Consider the following 8,160-nt stretch of genomic DNA (forward strand, 5'->3'; position numbering starts at 1 on the left):
TACCCGTACCGCTACCGCATACCCTCCGGTGTGGCCAAGCCTTTATTCGAAAAAATATAAACCCAAGAAACAATTCAGCTTTCATAAGGGTCAACCCAAGTAACAATTTAGCTTTCATAAGGGTCAATGGAAGCTATTTTTTTGCTTTCATAACAAGAAGGACAGGTCTTATAGAAATAATTTTGGCGCAGTTTACCGAAATTGCATAGGACTTTCCTTCACAGGTAATCCACAAGCTAATAGCTTGTGACAAACAGCTTAAAATGGCCTTACGGAGGTCTTCCAGCAGAGGGTTTATCTAATGTACAAACCGGATTACTTGCGTAGGATGTTATAATAAGGCCTTTTAGAAGTTGTAGGTGTTGTAGAAAATGTTGAATTTATGCATAAAAAAAGAATTAATTGAATTTTATTTAATTTTTTTATTTTCTTTTGATTTTTTCTGTTTTGCATTTTCTACATATTAGGGGTATTCACGATCCGATGCAACTGGTCTTGTATCATTGCAAAAGTGCAAAAGTGTAAAATCTTACAACACTACAACAACAAAATATACGGTTTAAAATTTTACAACATTCTTGCACTTTTGCTATACCCTAGACCTATTGCAAAATAAAAATACAATAGAGTAAAATTATTTTTGACAGATGGCAGCTCACCGTAGCGTCGCCCATGATCTTTGTATATAAAATCTATAGTACTATCATGAAAAAAAACAGCGCCCCCAAAAAAGTAAGCTAGCGAACGAACTAAAAAATATGTAAAATTTCAAACAGAAATGTATATCTCATCTCCTTACTCCCATTATTAATTCGATCTAAGCGCCCTCGCGACCACTCAGGTAACGAACAAACTAAAAAATTGCACTTCATGATAGTACTATAGATTTTATATACAAAGCCCATGATAAACAGTTTGTCTTTTTTATTCTGTTTATTATGGTTGTCGACTTGTCGGTACTCATGTCCCGTAATTTAGTTTCTTTTGATGTAAAATAATTTGTGAAAAAAATAGATAAGAAAAGGGGCGTTCACGATCTATTGTAAATAAATAAAATTTTACATTTTTACAAGGCCTGTTGCACCAGATCGTGAATAACCCTATTATTTTATTTATTTTAATTTTTTCTTTTCCTTTTTTAAGGCTTGGCCACACCGGAGGGTATGCGGTAGAGGTATGGGTAGCGGTAACGATATTTGTATGAAAAAAATTCCACATCTGAACGTTGAAATGTCAGTTTGGAATTTTTTTCATACAAGTACCGTTACCTCTACCCGTACCGCTACCGCATACCCTCCGGTGTGGCCAAGCCTTTAAGGCTTGGCCACACCGGTGCTGGCTTGGTATGCAGAGGTACGTAGGATCGATTCCTGGCCGGGCCATGTGATGAAAATAAAAAAATATGTTCTTTTTCAATTAAAATAATATTCTTATCATTTCAGAACAACAGAAAAAGCAGTGGTATGTATAAAGGCTTGGCCACACAGAAGGGTACATACGGTAACGGTACGGGTACTTGTATGAAAAAAATTCCAAACTGACACATGAACGTTCGGGTGTGGAATTTTTTTAATACAAATATCGTTGCCGCTACCCGTACCGCTACCGCGTACCCTCCGGTGTGGCCAAGCCTTTAAGGTTTGGCCACACCGAAGGGTACATCCGGTAGCGGTACGGGTAATTGTATGAAAAAAATTCCACATCTGAACGTTGATGTGTCAGTTTGGAATTTTTTTCATACAATTACCCGTACCGCTACCGTATGTACCCTTCTGTGTGGCCAAGCCTTTATACATACCACTGCTTTTTCTGTTGTTCTGAAATGATAAGAATATTATTTTAATTGAAAAAGAACATATTTTTTTATTTTCATCACATGGCCCGGCCAGGAATCGATCCTACGTACCTCTGCATACCAAGCCAGCACCTTACCAGTAGACCATGCTCGAATATTAAAGATGAGTGGAAAATTGGGAGCTAGTTGAAACCTCACATAAAAATGCAATGTTTTTTCTAAAGTGTTACAAACATTGCATATCTGCAGGATAAAAGCTTTGCATACTTATTGGTGAAAAACATTGCATACTTGAGAGATGAAAACATTGCATACTTACAAGAACCTCTTGGAACAGGTCTTATAGAGGCCTTCTGTCACTTGAAAATACAAGGCTTCTTTAGAACGGTTCAAACAGGTCTTATAAAGGTCTTCTTTAACTGATATTTACAAGGCTTCTTCTTAACAATTCTAGATAGCCTTAAGGAGACCTCCTTTCTTTCAAAAATGGATGACTTGCGTAAGTAAGCCTTAAACTAAAAGTATACAAACTACCCAACTAACATTTCAGCTTCGGTTAAGGTATTACAAAAGCTACATTTCAGCTTCTTTTAAACTTTAGTAAGGTTGTTGGGCATGGAAAAAGGAGAACGTTATACAAGTTCGACCCTCTATAAGGATCTTAAACGAAGCTTTACCGAAGCTCTACAGAAGCTTTGAGGTTTGACAGATAGCTTCGGAAGAGCTTGTATAGCTCTTTAATACATGTCTTATCGAAATTAAAAAAAAAAAAAACAACTACAAAAACAAAAAAGAATTCTTTTTCAACTGGTTTTAAATCATGAATTTTATCTTTTGATCTGATATTATATATAACATTCCATTCGTTTTTAGTATATCTATTAATAATAATTTTAAAAGTATATAATTTTTTTACCACACCCAGGAATCGAACTTCGTATCTGGTTGGTGGTAGTCCATCACTCTACCCACTCGGCCATCCTAGTATATTCATTAATGAAATCAAAAACTTAATCAGTTCAAATAGCAAAAAAATGTCCGAGCTAAATTATTCAATGTCAAAACCAAAAAGTGTACGAGCTAGATTATTTAATATCAAAACCGAAAATCAAATACAAAACTTAGTAACTTCTGTAAAGCTTCTATAAATTCATTAAACAGGCTTATCCGAAATACAAGTTTTTTTCGTTTAAGTTTCTTTAACAGTATTTAAACAACTTATTAGAAGTTTTTAAACAAGTCCGAACTTCTATAAGCAGTTAAATTCAGAAGCAAGCTCAATACAAGCTGTATAGAAAGTAGATCCTGCGAGATTTCAATTAATAGAAGCTGTTGTGCTAGTTGGGTATAGCTTGTCGAATCGAACAAAATGGACCTTAAAGGCTTGGCCACACCGGAGGGTATGCGGTAGCGGTACGGGTACCGGTAACGATATTTGTATGAAAAAAATTCCACATCTGAACGTTGATATGTCAGTTTGAAATTTTGTTCATACAAGTACCGTTACCTCTACCCATACCGCTACCGCATACCCTCCGGTGTGGCCAAGCCTTAAGGCTTGGCCACACCGAAGGGTACATGCGGTAGCGGTACGGGTACTTGTATGAAAAAAATTCCAAACTGACACATAAACGTTCAGATGTGGAATTTTTTTCATACAATTACCCGTACCGCTACCGCAAGTACCCTTCGGTGTGGCCAAGCCTTTAAGGCTTAACTACATACACCACTTTTTGAAAAAGTACAAAAGTGAAAATATTTTTTTTCTGGCTAGCGCAATTGTTTTGTGAAAAAACGTATACAAATTGTTTATTAGACCAAAAAATAAGCTTTCTGCATCATTTGTTTTAATTTTTCAGGCCGAAATACTATACAAAAATGCGTTTGAAAATTTTCACTTTTGTACTTTTTCACTTTTTGAGCCAATGTAGTTAAGGCTTTATGCAAGTAAAATTGTTACTTGGGCTCGGACTCACTACCCACGACTCTCCGGTCGGATAATTTTTTCTTTCACCTTTTTTCTCTTTTGCACTCATTATGTTTAAAAAGTGTCGCGCCTCTTGACCTTCTTCAGAGCAGATCACATATTCGAGGTTTTAGTGAAGTGAAAACCTCACAAAAACAAATTCATGCTCACCTTATGAGGTGAGGTTGAGGTTTGTGAGGTTGCCAGAATAGTGCTGTTAAAAGCAAAAAAAAAAAAACAAATTTAATTTCGTTCAAGATTTCGCTAACGAAATTTTGTATGGAAAATTTCGTTTCGCTTCAGCAGCGTACCAGGCTTTAACGCAGTTGACACACCTCCCAAAGTGCCTGGCTACACAGTGATTTTTCAATCGCCTAAGCAATGAGTTTGTAGGCAAGAGGGATGATGATTGAGGGGGGAAGATGCTCACGAAGGGAACTGAATTTTCTGGGGGCAGTACAGTTCCATTTCTAAATTTTTTCTCTTTTTGACGTTTGTTCCTAGAAAATGTAAAAGTGAAACGTGATTGGGCACAACAGTGTGTAGCCACCGCATGTGATTTTTCAATCGATTGAAAAATCACTGTGTAGCCAGGCACAAATCTGTCTTTTCTGAACGCATCACCTCGCACATATAACATCCCTGTCAATTCAACCCTTGACAAATGTCAAACTAGAGCTGGGCAAATCGTTCATTTCAAAAGATCGAATCGTTCAAAGATTGATTTCACCAAAGATTCGGTCTTTTCTATCAATCGTTCTTTCGTTCATTTAATCGAAACCATTTCTTTTTCACTCATTTCGTTCTGACAAATGAGAGAAGAAACAAGAAATCGCGTATAACCTGAAATATTAACATTTCAATGCAACCATATAAAACAATTTTTCGTTTATATTTTCTATGAGAGTTTTTTTTAAATCTAATTATCTCCGCTTTTTTTTTGAAAATATATTTTAGGAAAATTTTGATTATTAGTTAAGCCCTATGTCTCCGCCAAGTTCAAAACGTCGAAATAGATACATCAAAAATAAAAAGAAGTCAAGGGCAGATATTCGATAGAAATTCCCAATTGAATCCGATTCAATTCAAACTCTGAACTTGATTATATAAACTTGTATCAGTTGTATGCATTGAATCGAAATGATGATTGAGAATGAATGGAATGAACGAAATCCGAGTTCTGAGAGATTTTTTAGATGATTTTTGATTGTGAACGATTTGGATGAACGAAACGTTCTTTTCCACTTCGTGGTTTTTGATTGTAAACGATTTGGATGAACGAAACGTACTTTTCTACTTCGTACTTTCTTATTTTATGAACGAGATTGATATAAGGATTGATTGATTTGGTTTATAGTGATTGCAATCACTCAAAATTTTCGGTGAACGGGTCAAAAAGACCGAATCAATCACGATTGACACAGCTCTATGTCAAACCAATAAATGGTCTTTTTCTTCCATGTTCTATCATTTGTTTATAAATTCTCGTATACATTTTGTGAAAATTTATTTAATTTTCTAACTTTATTACATATTTAACAAAATATTCTAATTCTACTTGAATTGACTAAGTTAAAAGAACTTTTCTATAAAACAATATTATAATTTATTCCATCACCAACCAACAACATTGATTAATTATTTTCCGCCATGAATCGACGAGACAAACAACGTTTAGATGAACGCCGCAGAGAAGCAAATGCACCAAAGCATCATCACGATTCAGGAGGCACATCAAAAAGTCTCATGGACAATTACTTTGAATCACAAAAAGTCATACAATCTTTTTTAACACCTAACAATGAGGTGAAAATTACAAAATCATTTAAAATTCCCAAGAAACAGCCTGTCAGTGCTGAAGCTGGACGTGGTGGTAAGTTTGGAAATGATATAAGTGGGCTAAATAGTAATAGAATAGAAGAGAATGATAGAAGTCCAATAATTCCAAGTAGAAGGAATGATAGGAATCCCAGACAAGATTGGAATAATCAAAATAAAAGATTCACAACTGGACGTGGACAGAATGACCAAATTACTCCAAAAAAAGACTTCTTTGATAGGAAAAAGGGATCTAATGGAGTTGACATTGATGTCAAGGGTAAAAGAAACGACCAAGAGTCCAAAAGTATCTTGGATCGTATTGTCTCGAGTCGTAAAAGGGAACCCAATCAGATTGAGGTCGTTTCTCCCATAAAACGACATGAACCGGAGTCCAAAAGTATCTTGGATCGGTTTAAAAGAGATGACATCTCGAGTCGTAAAAGAGAATCCAATGGTTTTGACTCTAATTTGCCTTCCAAAAGAATTGTCCATGAGCCAAGTATTCTGGATAGAATAAGAAGAGACAATTCCCCGAATCGTAGGAGGGAATCTCGTAGACCTGATACCTCCTTATCACCTCCTAGAAGGAGAGAAGAGCCAAGTATTCTCTCCCGAATAAGAAGAGACGATTCCCCCCCAAATCGTAGAAGGGAATCCCGAAGAACTGGGACCGGTTCACCTCCGAGAAGGAGGGAAGAACCAAGCATCCTGGATCGAATAAGAAGAGATGACATCCCGGATCGTAGAAGGGAACGCAGTAGGTCTTCTGAGAGGCCCAGTATTGTCGACCGTATTCGAAGAGACGATCGTAGAAGACCAGAACCCATTATCGAGGAACGTAGTAGAAGTCGTGATCCCATTCAGGGATCCAGAGAAGATCGAAGGAGAGAAGATAACCATCCAAATGGTGTCAAACGTATTCGCCATGAATCGCCTCTTAGAAATGAATCTTCTCCTGCTAAGAATGTAGAAGAAGATAAACTCCCAGCTAATATAAAAAATCGCCTCTATTTAAATCGACCAATCGATATAGAAATTCGTGATAGAGGAGCAATTGCTGGGAAGATTTCCCCTGAAAATGTTGAACTCTTTTTAAAAGAAATTGAAGATTCAGTTACAGCAAGAATCTTTACCAATCCAACATATCAAACTAAATTCATTGGTCACAAACATGAATTTGGTGTACTCACAATGACATGTGCTGATGAATTTACCAGCATATTTCTTCAAGAAAAAGTTAAAGAAGATTTGCCACTTTGGCCGGGAGCCAAATTAGAAACGAAAATGGGTGCCAATCGGAATGTCATCATTAACTTGGTTATTCCTCATACGATTGGACATATATCTGAGTTTAGATATATGTGTAAGGAGACAGATGATCGAATGGCAACAGATAAATGGAGATTAATTGATTGTCAAGAGGCGGAGGATGAGACGGGGAAACTGTTTAAATTGGGTATTGATAAGTTGTCGTTTGAATTTATGAGGAAACAAGGATATACAGTTAAGTGTGGAGATATGAAGATTAAAGTTGAAGAAGAAATTCCAACAACAAAATTGAATAGATTCATTCGATAGTTGGAAATAATTTTATTTTTAATTAAAAGTAAATATTTAATGCATGCATAATACAAAATAAATATTATTTTTAATTTGAATTTCCAAAATTTTAGAATACAACTGATTTGTCTGTTGTTTTAGTTCTCTTTTTTTTTCTGAAGATAAATAAAAACAATTGTAAACTAAAAAAAAAAAAAAATGGTTTGTATATAATTCGGAAGGTTCCATAATCCCCCATTATTTGGGCCTTAAGTTTACAAAGTTCGCAACAGTGAACCTTATACGAGCCAACCATAGAAGATATATAGATGCGGAAATAGTCGGGTCTACCTCTAAATCGAAACTAAGGAAATAAAATGTGGGCAGCCCTCGTTGGCTAACTCTTCTAAATTAGTTGGAGATGCCTTCAAGGAGTCGACTCGGCTCAAGTTGCACTAAGAAGAATTGAAAAATGGGAAAAGGCAGCAGACAGCTAATAATAGTCTACTTTTTACTTTAGCAAATCTTAAAAAAATAATCGGTAAGCAGCTCTGGTAAGCACACTTTAAGAAGTGTATGCGTTAGAATAAGCAGGCTGGTTCGACTAGTGCTATTAGATTGAGGCTAGAAGATACAAAACGAGAAGCGAGGATGCCTCTGCTTGCAATACCCTTTGCAATAAAGGAGGTAAAACAAATATTTTCGGACAAAAATTTTACAAACTTGTCGTGTTTCACGAATTCCAACTCCTATACACAGGATTGGTATAAACAACTGGGTAATGGTAAATCAAAATATTTTAAATATTCCCTCCTGAAATAAATTATAATTATTAGGTAAAGTATGTTATTTATGTTTTACTGTCTCTTATTTTAAGGATTATTGGTATTGGTAGAAGGTAGTATTTATGTATTTGTTCCATGCATGGAAATGAGGTACGAGCAGTCTCCGTCGGTCGGAATTATTGTTAATAAGTCTGTCTTCGGTCATTTTTCGTTAAAGTTAATACAAATTGAGCTAGTAAACAAAAACAAAAAAA

Source organism: Episyrphus balteatus, chromosome 3 (assembly GCF_945859705.1).
Source record: "Episyrphus balteatus chromosome 3, idEpiBalt1.1, whole genome shotgun sequence".
In the NCBI taxonomy this organism is placed as follows: Eukaryota; Metazoa; Arthropoda; class Insecta; order Diptera; family Syrphidae; genus Episyrphus; species Episyrphus balteatus.